Source organism: Polypterus senegalus, unplaced genomic scaffold (assembly GCF_016835505.1).
Source record: "Polypterus senegalus isolate Bchr_013 unplaced genomic scaffold, ASM1683550v1 scaffold_3484, whole genome shotgun sequence".
Classification (NCBI taxonomy): domain Eukaryota; kingdom Metazoa; phylum Chordata; class Cladistia; order Polypteriformes; family Polypteridae; genus Polypterus; species Polypterus senegalus.
In genome coordinates, this window is record NW_024379883.1 from 48,278 (window position 1) to 65,792 (window position 17,515).

General features: G+C 41.4%; 1 pseudogene; it reads left to right on the forward strand.

Annotated features, from left to right (window-relative positions):
* Window positions 1-17,027, forward strand: part of LOC120520036 — a 37,244-nt pseudogene extending 20,217 nt beyond the window's left edge.
* The last annotated feature ends 488 nt before the right edge of the window (window positions 17,028-17,515 follow it).

Consider the following 17,515-nt stretch of genomic DNA (forward strand, 5'->3'; position numbering starts at 1 on the left):
CTCAGACGATGCGTCAAGTAAATGCTGGGAACGTGTGGCAGCCATGATGAGTACGCATTCCGAGTATAAACTGGCCCTAAATGTCAGCCTCATGTGCTATGTGGTGTCCAGTATTATTGGGTTTAGACAGATATATTTCATTCTACGTGTCTTTAGGCAAAACCAGTTTCCATGTGACTAGAAAGACAGACAGAGAGGATATGAAAGGCACTATATAATAGATTGATATGAATGGCACAGACAGAGAGAAAGATACTCCTGCTTCTCTTTCTAATTAATTTAGATTTATATTCTCATTGTAGATTTATATTCTCATCCTTAAAAAGCTTTTGGAGATGTTATTTGATTCCTAAAGTCTTCCTGAGTTTTGTTATGTCTACTTTAGGCAGACTTTAACGCCGATGAAGAAAAAGACTTGATGGATTCATTTCTGCGAGCCAAGCGCAATTTAGAAAACAATGACATGCATGCAAAGGAGGTGGGCCTCTCAGATGACCACGTGCTTATGACCTTGGCAGACATCTTTGGGGCCGGAGTGGAGACTACCACTACAGTCATGAAGTGGATGATTGCATATCTGATCCACTATCCAGAGGTAAGCATGTAAAGAAGTGACAGATCACATATTTATGCAGATACTTTTTTCCAGAACAAGTAGAGCTGCGTAAAAAAATGACCTTTGTTTGGTGGACAATTGTTCGGATCAGTCTTGGAGTTGCAGAATGGCTGGATTGTGATCTTTGTGCGTGTCTGTCAAACATGATAATGCCTGCACACTAACTGGAATGTTGGCAGTGGAACCCCTCATCATAATGCCATGTTCTGCAATATAGAAATCCAAAGCTCACCCAAACAGGCTTATTGTTGTAGGGCAAGGAACAAGGCTGTTCTTGACAGGTTTAAGTCTTTGCTTTTTAAACTCAGTGGCTCTATTCCAACTGACTATAGTGACCACTAATATTAAATCCTAAAGCTTTCACTATAGCTAAATATTTCCAGAGGGTCAGGATGCTTTATTGGTGCAAGTCTGATAGTAAGAGTGGACCAGTTTCAGGGTGTATGGGTTCAAAATTCTCTAAAACACAGGAAGCAGAGGGTTATGGTGCAAGGAAATTACCAGAATGAGCGGATGTTAAATACAGAGTCCCTTAGGGGTCAGTGCTGGGACCGCACTGGAAATAGGAATGATCTGGATAGGAATATGAATAACAAACTGGTCAAGTTAGCAGAAAATACCTGACTTTTGTGAAATGGCAGATGATCCAAAATCAGCAGAATTATTACATTATGGGGGAAAAATTTGAGGCTGATGAAATTTATGGTTTATAAATGTAAAGAATGGCACATAGGAAGTATACACGTTAGGTCTGAATGCACACTTGAAAGCAACCCTCATAACAAAGGCCATGGAGTTATTTTTAATGAAAGAACGATTGTGTGGCTTGAAACGGAATAAAAATTAGAAGGACTGAAATTTCCATACTTTTACAAAAATATACAGTTCAGAGCTTGAATTTCATGTGTGGTAGATGGGAGAGTGGTCCTAAAGGTAACAACAAATGAGGGGCTTTCTATTGGCTGTGGGGGGATTTCAGAGTGCTATTTATAAAACAATGACATTATTTTGGACTATTTGATTTATTTTACTATGTGTACATTCTCAATTTATTCACTAACAGTTTTTGGCCAATACTAAAACAGTAAACATTATTATGTCATGCCACGTGTAGACATTAGTAAATATCAAAATAATTCAGCTATTTGAATTTCCACAAGCTCTTTAAAGCTGATTTTATGGTATTTAAATCAGGTTTTTGGCTTTGGTGCTGTAAGATTGCATCTAGGTATGATGGAGTTCTTTTCTGCGTAGTAACTCCTAATAAATAGTAACAGCAATTGTTCTGCACGACCTTAAACTGGATATGCAGGGTAGAAAATGCTGGAGGGAAACTGCAGACATGTTCATAACAAACCGTTATTTTATCACAGTGGTGTACGGTGCTGTTTTAAATCACTCAGCTTACTCAACAGACAGTTGGTTTGTCTGAAATTGCTTGTTTTTTTTTTCTCCTAATTCTAATAATGGCATAAAAGAGGCAAATTTTGAAAGTGTAGCAGGACTCTCCTGCTCTGTTTAGTGAAGCCATGCTTGATTTTAATGTAACAGATAGGCTTTGCTGAAATTCAAACCCTATAAGCACTTCTTGATTTGTGCAGCAACTGAGATGGCTTCTCTCTTTTTCTCTTTCCACCGATGGCAGGACATGTTGCCTACCATTTACCACACCTTTTTTTCCCATCTTTTATCCTTTCATTTCTTGCTCTGAGTTTTTAGACGTAGTGTTTGGAGCAAGTTAGTAGAAGGCCCGGCTCTTTGTTTGTAGAGCTGGAGGGAAGAAGAGAACCCTTCTGGGTTACTATGTTGGACACTCATTAGCTTTCCCCTTTATAGATTAAAGTTGGGATTCAATAGAATAAAATCAAATGCCGTTCAGCTTTCCTTGTGTATACAAAAAATAAAGTGCCAGCTAATCACGACAAAAGCATTGCAACTTGTTTACGTTTTTAATATGTAAAAGTCCAGGTACTGTAGAAGGTTTTGAAAGCAGGGGCCCAGGTGTCCATGTCTATGAAATAGGCAGTGTTGTGCGACACTGGGGTGTGCAGTAAGGCTTTATCTGTTCTGAATCAAAAGTTACATAAAGGCTCTAAAGATGTGGAAAAAACAAAAGAAAACTTTTACGATGGAACATTACAACAACTGTGATGAGAACAGGCCCTTCAGCCTATCAAGCTCTTCCGTAGCATCAAATAGATTTTTATCAAAACTAGGGGGCTTCGCTCGCCCACACTAGGCATGTGCTACGTGCCAGCCAACTTCGTGGCTCTGACACGATCGCTCCTCCGAAACCCCCTCTTAAACGGTGATACAGTGAGAAATACAAATAGGTTTTGTTTTTTTTTTAACCTCCCCTTTGCTCGATCAGCTGCTGGATTGCTGCTGCGCCATGTGATCTGCATCTCGCCAGAGAACTTCTGTCATATCACCTGTCATGTCCATATATATTCGATCTCTTTTTCGCTTTCACCTTTTCATCAATATCTCATTGAATTTTGATTCTGTGTTTGGAATTACATCGTGACAATGCAACGTATAACTGCCCATGAGTGAATAGCATTTCTTTCTCTCTACAAGAAATGTGTCTGACAGTAGCATTCACACAAATGAGAAACAATTAAACCGTATGCATGCTTGAAATTTTCTCTTGCGGGATTTGACTTGAATCAAACAATAATTCTTTTAATTCTCGCGGATACGCCTCTTCATTGGGAAGAAACACTACTTTTTTTTTTCCCCTGATGGCAACATGAATTAGACGATCAACAAGTCTCTGACTTAAAGTTTAAATATGAACAATATATTCGATCTCTTTTCGCTGTTCTGTTATTTCACCAAGTAATAATGTCCATTTGTTTGAGCTAATGCGATCTTTACTATCCTTGTTTTGAGATTTTCAAGTTTTCGTACTTCCATTATCTCTAACCTGCTCTGCATGTGTACCACACCAATGTTTTTGAATCCCTTACGACGTTCTACTTTGTCATCTACTTTTTGTCTTTTATTTCTGGCCCTGGGCGTGGCTCTCTCTCTTGGCACAAAGTCTCGTCTCGCATGACGTGAATGTATCTCTGAGAAAGTCACGTCTCGTCTCCTTCCAAACTTCCAAGATTTTTTTTTTTTAATAATAGAAAGATATTTTTGGAGAGATCAGCGATTTGTCCTTTCCAGTGCTCTTGATTTAAGTGGAGCACAGCCCATCCTCAGCCGAGTTCACACTCAACTCCTCTGTCTCCTCAGATCCAGAAGAAGATACAAGAAGAGATGGACAACATCATCGGGCTGGACAGCCGACCCACCCTGAGAGACAGAGGAAGACTTCCATACCTGGAGGCCACAATCCGGGAGGTTCTGCGCGTTCGGCCTGTGATTCCTCTGCTTCCCCATGTAGCTCTCAAAGATTCCAGGTACAGTGGAACCTCGGTTCATGACCATAATTCATTCCAAAACTCTGGTTGGAAACCGTGAACCGAAGTGTTTCCCCCATATGATTGTATGTAAATACAATTAATCCCTTCCAGACCGTACAAACTGTATGTATATATTTTTTTAAGATTTTAAGCACAAATATAGTTAATTATACCATAGAAAGCACAGCGTAATAGTAAACTAAATGTAAAAACATTGAATAACACTGAGAAAACCTTGAACAACAGAGAAAACTAACACTGCAAGAGTTTGCGCTATAGCGCTACAAACCACTCGCTAAAAACACTTTTTTTTAATGAGTTTTAAGCACAGGGAAAAAAATGAACATTTGAAAAATCCTTCATTTAATAAACCACCAAGAAAAGTAACATTGCAACAATGCATGCTACAAACCGATCACTGTAAACAGAAGTGGAGGTTAAAATCCAATAGAAAAAAGTCTTCATTTAATACAAGGTTAAAACAATGCTCGAATCTGTCTCTTTAAAAACAAGCCTTATGCATCCAGCCGTCTCTCTCTCTCTCTCTTGCGTGTGTGTGTGTGTGTTTTGTTTAATTCAATGAATAAAAAATGTATATCTGGGACAAATGTGAATATGTGCATATAGACAGCACATCTAAAAGTGTGGAGAAAAAAAAAGTAAGTTACATTCAGTAGAAGAATGGGGGCTTGTCACTTCTCTGCCTCCCCACCATATATTTATAAACCTGTAAGGCCATTAAGCTAGCTTCACTCGTCTACATTTTACAAACGCTGCCATATATGACAAGTCAATACCGTCTATATTTCTGTATCACTACCTATAAGAGGCATTCACCCCCTTGGAAGTTTTCACATTTTATTGTTACACAAAATTGAATCACAGTGCATTTAATTTGGCTTTTTTGACACTGATCAGCAGGAAAAGACTCTTTAAAATCAAAATGAACACAGAGAGGTCAAAATTAAACACAACACACTAAATAACTAATCACACAAGTATTCACCCTCTGACACCCCTACACCATCTCTGATATATCTGACTGGCCAACTGACTGTCACACATATGCACCTAAAGACCGGACGCTGTTAACAGTTGTAGATATTCTTCATGATATTGTAAGTTGATGCTTTCATGTTCTGCACCATCACCACCATCTGTTTCAGCGTAGTCTATTGATACGCATTTAACCAATTTGCCGTGTAACTGATCGACAATTTTCGCAACAATACGTTTGACTTCGTTTCTTGGTGCTAGGATTGCCTCTGTACTCATTTCTTCCGTTAATAACCTTTCGGAAGGAAATTCTTCATTAAGACTTGGACATAATACGTCTTCTTTTATTGGGAACTTAAAGTGAGGAAAATGTAAAAATTTACAAGAGCTGAGAGCACAGGAACTGGGTCTGAGAAAAGCATTCACGCCAATGAGCGGTGAGAGGACCGTGGGAGTGGGCCGTTAACCTTAAATGGTTGAGAGGAGGACGGGACCTGAAAAACACTCTTGGCAATAGTCTTGTCTCAAGATAAACGCCTTCCTAATAACATTTTAAAGGATATCTGTTTTGAAGCTCCGTCTTTGTGTACATTTTCTTTGGTTTGGGTGCAAGGCAGTCAGCCAGAGGTGTGCAGCACCAGGTCAAAATATAAAGGTCAGCATCATACACGTACTGGTTGGTCAAGTTTATGAGTACATCAAACAAAGGACGGACATTCTCATTTATGTTTCTATTCACTTTTTGCCCAAACAATTCTTTTGTTAATTGACTAAGAGTTTAATGTTATGTTTTGTTTTTGATTTTTTTGATTTCTACGCCACTTTCTTTGAATTCCAATTTTGGTTTCACGTTCTTGCCTTGCTGATTATAGCATCACTCTCCCAGGATCGACCTTTGACTGCTAATAAAATGCCAATCTGAACCTCCGATTCCATTCTTATTTAGTGAAGTCACTACATCATAACACAGTCCTCCCAAACTTCCACTTTAAAATGGCAACATGTTTTGGATTCTCCCAAGCGGGGCCTTTGTGATGCCCAGGAGGTCTTCTGCACTCTTGCCGTTCCTTCATGGCTCCTTGCTGTCTATGGCACCTGTAAGAGCTGCTGGGATTGCAGCCCTTGAGCATTCAGTCTCTCCAGCTTCCTCTCAAAGCTGTTCTGGTAACCCCAAGTAAGTTACTTCCATATCCCTTTGTGTCACTGAAGGATTTACTACCCACTGGCAGTGCCCTTCTTCTTGACAGGCATGTACATTTGCATTCCCAGTGTTAATTAACTTCTCAGCATGTTCTAGTGTTATAAGAGGTCCAACTTTCTGATGTTCCTTTAATTGAAATAAGTGTGACGCCATCTCAAGTACATTATGGGGAGACGGAAAGGAAGGATGTGGTGCGCAAAACGGACAGACAAGACGTGACAAATCAAAAGAAAGACAAAAGAAAATGAACTTTGTGTTACAGATGGCTAGCCAGTGTTCACATTTCTCATTAATTTTAACAGTCATCATCTAATTTGAAACACATTGTACTAAGAAATGAATGCTCAGCAGTCCTCCTTGCCAGCTTGATGCCAGCTCGTTGGAGGAAATGCACAAGTTTGAATTGAATTATTATTTTGTTTCTTTTCTTTTTCAGCATTGGTGAATACACGATTCCCAAAGGAGCTCGAATTGTGATCAACCTGTGGTCCATACATCATGATGACAACGAATGGCCAGACTCCGACAAATTTGATCCTGGTAAAAAAAACATTAATAACCCTCTCCAGTCTGCTATCTAACAGAATAACCAAACAAAATATGCTGACAGCCCTTCAAATGGCTCTCAGGCTCTCTCATTACGTGGCCCTCAACTGGCATTTGCTTTGCTCTCAAAGGCTTAGTTCTAAGATTTGATCTTTTGCAGGAAACACAGCAGATGCTGATATAGGGTGACATTTTGCTTTTGTATTTTAGGACACAATTAACAGTGTGTGCCAGACATTGCTCTCTGCTGGACTGGCACTTGACCTTAAGCCAAACGCTGGTGAGAGACCCTCTGTCCCTCCGTGACTCTGCCATGAACAAAACAGAATTGAGAACGTTATTATATACATGTACAGTAATCCCTCGCTATATCGTGCTTCGACTTTTGCGGCTTCACTCTATCGTGGAATTTATATGTAAGCATATCTTACAGTTTTTCTCGATTGGTTTGGCTCATTTCTTGAAACAGAAATTACATTCTTAAAACTATAAGATCATTTGGCCAAACAGTCTTACAGTTCTGCGCAACATTACAGCTCACTAGCAAAAGGTCATATCTTTCCCAAAACTGTTCATACATGCTTCAAAATAGATTCCTTTCCCATATAAAGAGTCAGTACCATCAAAATGTCAAAGATCTTTCTCAATTCGTTGGCTCATTTGCATTCACTTAGTGCGTTTTTCCAAAATAACCTGGATGGTTTAGCACAACACCATGGATCACCTGCAAAAGCTCGTATCTCTCCCAAAATAGTTTACCCATGTGTCAAAACTAAATTCCTTTCCCATTTAAATAGTTAGTGCCCCCAAAATGCATCGTCCCTTTGGCATCGTGTAAGCACTGCAAGTCAAAATGCCTAGATGTTTTGTCACTATGGCAGAGGTCTAGCCAACAGAATACAATTATGTATAAAACTGAAAAAAGGATTTTACAGTAAGAGCAGCCTCCAAAGTTTGACATCAGACACACTGCACTCCTACTTCCAAGGAAATTGTAATCATTTTTATTGACACACATAAAGTAACTTCCATACATTAGAGTACATAAAAATGTATACAGTATTCTGTACATGTACGAAATATAAACACAAACAAAAAACAAGAAAAATTATATCTAGCCTACAGTAGGGCTTACAGTAAATAAAGTTTCACAACTAAGGTAACTTTCACTGGTTGTTGTCGTCACCGTCCCTCTCCTGGCCACCATCCTCATCCTCCTGGCCATCCACGCTGCTCTCTGTTTGGCCATAGATTCTCATCCACATCGCAGCGGATATTTTCCCTTGCGATGCAGCGAGGAAGAAACGGCGAATGTCTCAACCATCCCCTACACTGATCCCCTGTAATGTCCTCACATGCAGCATCCATTGCATGGAGCAGGGATCTCTGGTCTTGAGCCTGATGTTCATAGACTTTCCACCTCCAAGCGGAAAAAAATTCCTCAATGGGATTAAGGAAAGGAGAGTATGGTGGTAGTAGCTCCATGAGCATCCTTGGATGGGTGGTGAACCAGGCCCTGATGAGCGCCCACGGTGGAAATTTACATTGTCCCACACGATCACATAGTGTGGTAGGTGAGGCCCTTCGAGACCTCTCTCATTTTCTGGGACCAGATGTGTATAAAGACGGTCCAAGAAAATGAGGAGCTTTTGAGTGTTATATGGGCCTAAACTGGGGATGTGTGTGGCCACACCATTCTCAGATATGGCAGCACACATTGTTAAATTGCCCCCTCGCTGGCCTGGGACATCCACCGTGGCCCGCTGACCAATGATGTTACGGCCACGCTCTGCCCTTGGCCAGGTTGAAACCAGCCTCATCGACAAATACAAGGATGTGAGATGTTTCATTCCCTTCCAATGCCATTATTCTCTACAATAGAGTAAAAAATCAAATCAGTCATATAGAGGAGTCATACACAACAGAAATAGAAAATTACATGGGATTGTTCTATGTTCTCCTCCACAAGTTCAATATAGCCTGCTACTGGCCACTACTCCAGTGGTTCCAAACCTGGGGTACAGGCCTATGCAGAGGCACTGCAGGGAGTATTTGACACAAAGAGGGAGAAACACTGTTGCAGTTTTTAGGCAAAATGCTGTAGTCAGATAAAGCTGGATTCTAAAGGTAAAGAGGATACTGAAAACCAAACAAATTGGGAACCACTGCTTACTGTAATGTTACTATAATAGACAACCAATAACTGACTTACATGCACATACTGGTACCGCAGCTCTTTCACTCTGTCAGAATTCCTCTCAAATGGTACCCTGTAAATCTGCTTCATGGTCATCTGATGCTTCTTCAATACCCGGTCTATTGTGGAGATGCTGATAGAGTTGACATTTTGGAATATGGCATTGTCTTGAAGGATTGCATCACGGATCTGTCTCAAAGTGAGAGCATTATTTGCAATCACCATGTTACAGATCTCTTGTTCTTGTTGTTCATTGAGAAGTTTTCTTCTGCCACCCATGTGAGGTTGTCGTCCAATCCTAGACGTAGAAGTCAAAGGACAACACTGTATGACAATTGTAATGTATGCGTATTTGTTACAGAATGAGTTACTGTACTGTAACATCATATTGCAACATCACATTGAGGTAATATATTACAGTACTGTAGGCCTACACACACACACGGAATGAAGAGTTTATACATGTCTTGCTTTACAGTATGCACAGTACTGTATACTGTAATGACTCCATCATTGACTGAGTACATACCTGTTTTCCCTCGAAAGGTTTGGATGATGGAGGAGACAGTAGAGCGAGGCACATTAGGCTGCACTCGCGCCCAGCCTCTGCCATTGTCAGGCGATGGTTAACCACATGGTCTACAATTGTGGCCCGAATCTCATCCGGGACAGCATGGTGTCTTCGTGCTCCTCGGCCTCTTCCCCCTATTCCACCACCACGCATCCTCACTCCTCCTCCTCCGCCTCTTCTTCTTCTTCCTCTTCCTCCTCCTCCTCCTCCTCTTCTTCTTCCTCGAGCAGGAGGTTGCCCTTCTTGATTTACTTGGTGAGGTACCTCCATGTTCAAATGGTACTGGCCCTAGCCAAGCTCTATATATACACGTTTGGCAGCATTCACAACAATAGACAGCACCTGTCAGGTAACTAAACAAACTGTTTGGTTGGTCATCTGAGATGTGGGAAACTCCTCCTTCGTTGGTCAAGTTCTAATTTCACCTGATTGTCAATTACTGTCATGAATTTATCAAATGTTCCAAGAAATTCATATATGGTGTTCATGGTATTATGTTCTTGACTAATTTTGACAATTGAACAGACTATTGTGCATATGATGACTTACACGATGAAATCATGCTGACATGTTTTGGAGAGAACAACCATTAGACTGAGAATCAACTAATCAGTTTAGATCAGCAAGATCTATTTATTTGGAAAATGTGCTAAATGTGGGCTTATTGTGCTAACTGCAGGCTACTTGTACTTAACCATTTGCAAAGATGCACTGAGACACTTGAGACATGTACTAAGGCATTTGCAATTTGATGAAATCAATGAGAAATGCCATTCTGTTGTGAACATTTGCAAGGTGGTTTGGAGATCTGTCCATGTTATTTTGAGAATGTCATCTCGGTTTCAAGAAATGAGCCAAACCAATCGAGAAAAACTGTAATATATAACGACGGATTTTTCGCTGCTTCGCGTGTTCTGCGGACAATGTGTCTTTTTACTTCCTGTACATGCTTCCTCAGTTGGTTTGCCCAGTTGATTTCATACAAGGGACGCTATTGGTGGATGGCTGAGAAGCTAACCAATCAGAGCAAGCAGTTAAGTTCCTGTGTGCTGAATGGCTCAGCGACGGAGTGCTGAATGCGATTCTGCGGCGTTAACCAGCAAGTCTCGTCTCACTCATTCAGCATCAACGTGTTTCGCTGTGTAAAGAGTTAACTTTTGTGCTCTTTTGTGCTTATCTTTGTGCATAGTCAAGCCGTTCATTGTGGCTCCAAAACAATCTGCTCCAGCTACTGCTTCAGGGGCCGTGCCCAAGCGCCAACGAAAGATGTTAACGATTGCTGAAAAGGTAAATATTTTGGATATGTTGAAGGAAGGGAAAAGCTACACCGCTGTAGGACGCCATTACGGCATCAATGAGGCTACGATTCTTTGTATTTAAAAAGTAGGAAAGGAATATAAGATCTACGGCCGCAGTTTCCTTTTAACCAGGGTGCAAAACGAGTTGTAAGTGGATATAATAAGGCAGTAGTCTGGATGGAATCTGCTTTAGGGATTTGGATTGAAGAAGAACAACGGCAGTGTTACACAGTCACCTGAACAGGCTCCTTTAGAAGAGCTGTAACGCTCTCCTTTGTTGTGCAGTAAAACTAAACTCATTGTTATCGGACATGTCATCGTGTCATTGTTGGTAAGTAACCATAATTAATTTTCTACTTACAGTGTTTAGTACATGTACGCACGTTTAGTGTCACTGTACACACATTTACTGTACACAATTTTTCTTGCATTGTACGTATTTATTGCTGGTGGCCTGTCTATCGTAATGGCTGTAACATATGTGATATCGTAAACACTCGATATCTTTAAAATAATATTTAGGTTTTACTGTATATAAACAGGGTGTTTACATACATAATTTCAATGAATCTTACCTAATATCTAAGAGAATACAAAGGGATTATGCTGTATAACTGTGAGGGGAATATTTATAAACAGTGTGGGAGAGTTTATAAGGGCTTAAAATATATAAAAATAACCATACAAACATATGGTTTCTACTTCGCGGATTTTCACCTATCACGGGGTGGTCTGGAACGCAACCCCCACGATTGAGGAGGGATTACTGTATGTCGAAGTTACTCGTTCAAATTTCTATACAAGAGCAGAAGTGCCAAACACTTAAACAAGAGCATTTTTTTTAAATGGGCAGTGTGGTGACACAAAAGAAGACTTAGCTGCCTTACGGTCAAATGTCTGTGTGCATTTTGAGCATTTTCCCCATGCCAGAGTGGTCTTCCTCCAACATCCCCAAAATCATGCGTGTTAAGTTAAATTGGTCAAAACCGGCAAATCAGCCAAGTGTGTGTTTGAATGAGAATGGGTCCTGTGGAGGACTGGCATGCTGCCCAGGCCCGTGTCCTGCCTTGTACCCATTACTGTCAGGACAGGCTTTGGCTTCTGCCACTCCTGCCACTTGATTGTTACTCAGTTTGATGTTTATGCCTGTTGTGTTCAAATTTCAGCAGAGACTGAAGGAGGTCAAAAAGTCACCTGTAGACGTTTGCTAATGTCCGTACTCACGAGTCTTAGGAGCACTCAGCAGAGCTCAAGGGCAAAGCCAAAACTAAACTCCAAACTGCAATCTTTTCCTAAATTGATTTTCCTTGAATTAGTTAGGATGATGCTTCCCAATCAGCAATTTTTATACTACAAAAAACCAACCCCATGCATCACATGCCCAGCAGCAGGCAGCATCTAAAAGTACCAAAATGGTGGTGGCCTACAAGATTAAACATAAAGAATGGTGGCTAGACATGATGGAATGGGAGCAACGCGTCTCCAAAATAACATTAAAGGTACACTCCTAAGTGAGAATTACTAGCATATTCCTGAGCAAACACTGAATATATTAAAGTTAGAAACAACTTACTGTAAAGAGGGGCTACTGACCATGCCACTCCATAGGGGTCAAAGTATCAAGTGCTGTGTCCCCCAGCCATCCTATGTGACAACACGAGAGCCACAGCTGAGCAGGCCAAGCATGTTGGCTTCACAGCTGCCATCAGTAGAAAAAAAAAAAAAAATGAGCAGGACAAGGGGGGGGGGGGGGTAGGTCAGGGGGGTGTGGTTTGGGTTTTCAGGACAATGGGGGGAATGGGTGGGAGACTGGGGCAGAGCACATGTGGTGGAGAAGATGAGACGTGTGCCTGCAGCTTAGTGCTTCTCACAACGAATCACCAGGAACAAAACCAATTGATCTCTCTATTTGTGTGATTAACACTGGAAAGAAGATTCACAGGACAAGTGTGTTATGATTTGTGTCAATTTTAAATGAGCTCTGATTATTACATTTATACAGAGGACTCCAAAAGTATTCAGCCCCCTTCAGTTTCTGCACACTTTACTGTGCTGTAGATTTAATTTTAAATTTCTCATTTTTACCCATCAATCTACACTCAATAACCGAAAATGACAAAGTGAAATGTTTGCAAATTTCTTAAAAATCAACACCTCGAACCTCTACACAGGTACCTTAAGTCAGCACTTTGAAGAAGACCCCTTGGCACCACTTACAGCTTCAAGTCTTCTTGTGAAGGTCTCTACAATCTTTGCACACCTGGGGCCTCATGTATAAACGGTGCGTACGCACAGAAATGTTGCGTAAGAACTTTTCCACGTTCAAATCGCGATGTATAAAACCCACACTTGGCGTAAAGCCATGCACTTTTCACCGGTACCTCATACCTTGTCGTATTTAAGTTCTTTGCTTAGTTTTGCAGACTGGCGGCACCCAGCGTCAAAGCAGTGCTACTGTTCCTGTGTGGTTACTCTTTATCTTCCTGGCGTGGCTTTATAAATACACTGAAACTAACCGCATATTGTTTATTAGTGTAATGCATCTGATTGTAATTAACTTGTAACAATATAATGGTCCAGGGAACAGCCATAGTATTCCAAATACCATAACTGCTTTAGCGTTGTTACTCTCACTGCACCTTCTTCTTCTTTCAGCTGCTCCCGTTAAGGGTTGCCACAGCAGATCATCTTTTTCCATATTACTCTCACTGCACCACTCAGAGTATTTATATCACTGTATCTGAGTGTGGAATCACAGCAGCAACTGATCGGAAAGAGAATTATCGGTATACAGCTTCAAGGACACGCTGTCTCAGCCACTGCAAAACGTTTTAAAGCCTTTTCTGTACGGACCTCGCGGTTCAGAAACAGTTTCATCCCAAGAACTATAAACGCACTTGTAGAACTGTTAGTACTTATAAGTACAATCACCCCGCTGTAAACTTGCACTATAGTTATAATATCGCACAACCTGAGCCACTTTATAAAGCGCGTATTTACATATGATGACGATATCATTTTTAAGGTGAAATGCAGCAAAATATGTTTATTAAATTATACAGATAAAACTTTAACTATATTTAAATAATCTATATTCTTCACTGGGAGTGTTGTGAAGGATAGAATAATTAAACATGTACTACGAAGATATTTCAATGTGCCTTAAACGTTTTGAAGAATCGGCGCTAAGCTTACAGATGGCTTAACTTCTATTACAGAGCTGAATGTGTGGCGATTTGGTTTGGTATTTGGGGAAAGAAAAGCAAGGACTTCAGTGGCGGCTACGCCAATATATATTGAATATAAAACAGAAATAGAAAATAACAACACAGCTAAATACGCAGCGACAAACTTCAGAAAAAGTTAAATGCTTGTGTCATGAGCACGAGGCGGCTATGCAGTGTCTGCAACGGACGTGGCCATCCACCATGTATAAGCTACCTTACTGACATTGGCGGGTGAAGGAGCCACCAATTCTTCCTCTGCCCAGTGCCACCACAAGCCTAGAGCCGCCCCTGAGTACTGCTGCAATAAATTATTTCATCGAAGGTCACACACAATCACTGCGCTGTGAAACCCATGTTTAATAATGTGCTTTAACTCTTATCATCATGAAAATGATATCACGTATACAGTATTTTAATTATTCAGAGAGCTGTAATATCACGAATGTAATTGATTCTGTGTCCAGTTGGAGAAAGAGAGCCGGTTTAAGAAGCAAGTAGTGATTCACACACATAGAGCACATAGAAGATCAAATACAAAACAAAGCATTTAACGTGCTACTTTAATTACGATGTGATTTGAGAAACTGGTTAATTAAACGATTTTAAGATGACGTTTATGATGTTCTACTTTAATGACAAAATAAACTACGTGATTAAAGTGGAAATGTCGAGATTGAAGTTGACATTTCGTGCTTTTTCCCCACCGTGTGCCTTTTGTTCTCTGTACCCTAATAATCTTTCATATGACACTCAGACAGTGGGCTACAACTCAGCTTTTCACGGCGACTTTGACTGTGACGTCTTTATTATTTCCGGCAACGTGAATGTGAGCTTTCAAGTTTCTCCAACACGCTATGTCACTCGATCAACTTCATTTTGTTGATTATACCACGGCTTATTTGAACAAATAGTATGTTTTTCCTTTGCCTCCACTTGGTATTCACTGAAATTCTTATATTTTCCCCCGTGCTTTTCCCATTGTCTTTTCACAGAAGGCTGAGCTTAAGAGCGATTTATATTGATTTGCATATTTAAAGAGGCGCAATTCTGGGAGGATTTGGGGCGTTACATAATGCGCGTGCACGAGCGTTATTTTTCACGCTGATCGGGATTTATGTAGCGGAAGAACGTGGAAGTTGGAGTACGCACAGATTCCTGCATCTGGATTTTTCTGTGCGTAAGCACATTTCGGCTTTTGTACTTACGCCATGTTATAGTGTGAGTTCTACGCTCGGCGTTATACATGAGGCCCCTGGATTTGGGCAGCTTGTCATCTTCTTTCTTGTAGAATCCTCTCAAGCTCCGTTGGATGGGATGGAAAGTGTCTGTAAACGGCGATCTTCAGGTCTCTCCACTCAAACAGACTGGTCACAAAGCCACTCCCAGCATTGTCTTGGCTGGATGCTTCGGGTCATTGTAGTATTAAAAGGTCTCGCATTTTGGGGTTACAGTTTTCTTCAAGGACCTCTCTGTATTCTATCCTCCTTCCCTCAGTTCTGACCAGGCTCCCTGTCCCTGCCACTGAGAAGCACCCCATAACATGACGCTGCCACCATGCTTCATCGTAGGGATGGCATTAGGCAGGTCAAAAGCAGGGCCTGGTCTTCAACAGAAGTTTTGCCCAAAGAGCTCAGTTTTTCTCTCATTACACCAGAGAGTCATTTTCCACAAAGCTCTCCTAGTCCTTTAAGCGGTCACGTCTTTTACTTGAGTGGTCGTCGTCCATCCACTCCCCATTAACGCCTGATTGACGGAGTACTGCCAAGATGGTCGTCTTTCTGCAGGGTTCTCACAGGCTCTGTTAAATTAATCACTTATTCCTTGGCTGGCCCTGATCACATGGTCAACTTGAAGACGACTCCTGGTGGTTCTACACTTGGTCCATTTCTCAATTATTGAGGCTAATGCACTCCTGGGAATGCGCAAAGCTTTACAAATGGTTTTAATGCCCCTGCCTGATCGATGCCTCACCACAGAGAGCCCCTTGGACTTGATGGATTGTTTTTTTTTTTTTTTTTACATGCAGTGTGAATTGTGGACCAGCTATCTGCAGGGGTCTGCCTCTGTAAATGTTTGCCACAGGTGGACCCCAATCGAGTTCTCAACAGAAGCAGGAGGCCCCTGAACACAGTCTGCCGTGCCACAACAAGGGGTCCGAATACTTCTAAGGAATGCAAGATTTCAGTTTTGGATTTTTAAGACATTTGCAGACCTTTCTGAAAACGTCTTTCACTTTGTCACGATGAGTTCTTGAGTGCTGATTGTTGGCCAAATTCTATCCATTTAAATGAAATCTTTCTTTTCTGTTCTTCAACTTTGATTTACATCTCCTGTCCCGGTTATGAACTTGTCTGCTTATTACAAGTGTGACTCCTTCAAATGCCTGCCACCCAGTGCAGCGACTATCAGAGGGCACCATCTTTTGTGCCCATGTAATGAATGCTCAGGCTGGCAGGGGTGGGCCACGTTGTCATCATCCTCCTTTCTCTCTCCCTCTCTTTCGCAGGGCGCTTTCTGGATGAAGAAGGACAGCTCATTCTCGCTCCGTCGCCCAGCTTCCTGCCTTTTGGGATGGGAACTCGTGTCTGCCTGGGTGAAGCCCTGGCCAAGATGGAGCTCTTTCTCTTCATGTCCTGGCTGCTGCAGCGCTTCTCCCTGGCTATTCCTGAAGGCCACTCTTTACCTGACCTGCAGGGCAAGTTTGGAGTCGTCCTCCAGCCGAACAAGTTTATGGTGGACACCAGGCTGAGGGACGTATGGCTGAAAAATCAACAAGTCTCCAGTTAAGAGGCATCCTCTGCCAATACACTTTTGCATTTTGCAAGTGACTCTTCTTCCTCAGCCTGTGCCATGTTCTGAAATCCTGGAAGACAATAAAAGTTACAAACAAAATAAAGAATAAAAAAAAATCTCTTGGTTGTAAGAATATAAAATGTGCCAACACAATGTGCTCACCTGACCCACTCACAGACACGTAAAAACTTTGACAGACGAGGAGGCCATCTGGTTTGTCAAGCCCACTTGTTTAGCTGAAGGCTAAGCCCTCCCAATATCTAATGTCTTCTTAAAGGTTGTTAAGCGTTTTTGCTTCAACTCCATGTCTTGGTTGTTTCTCCCCAAGTCCCACAACTCTCAGAGTAAAGAGGTGCTTTCACCAGGCTTCAGTCTTAAATGCACTTCCCTTAATTTCCACTGAAGTCCTCAAGTACGCGACTCGCCCTTAACCAGAAAGGAGGCCACCGGATCTGCTTTATCAAAGCCTTTGAGGATTTGAAATACTGCAGATTAGGTCCCCACACTGTGTTTGCTGCTCGAGACTAAACAGATTTAAATCTCCGCGTCTGTCGCAGTAGGACATGTCCTTAAGTCTCCACTGCTGCGGAGTCTTTCTTGTACCGTGGTGACCCCAAGTGCACACAACACTCCAGATGTGGACTCAACCCTGCCCTG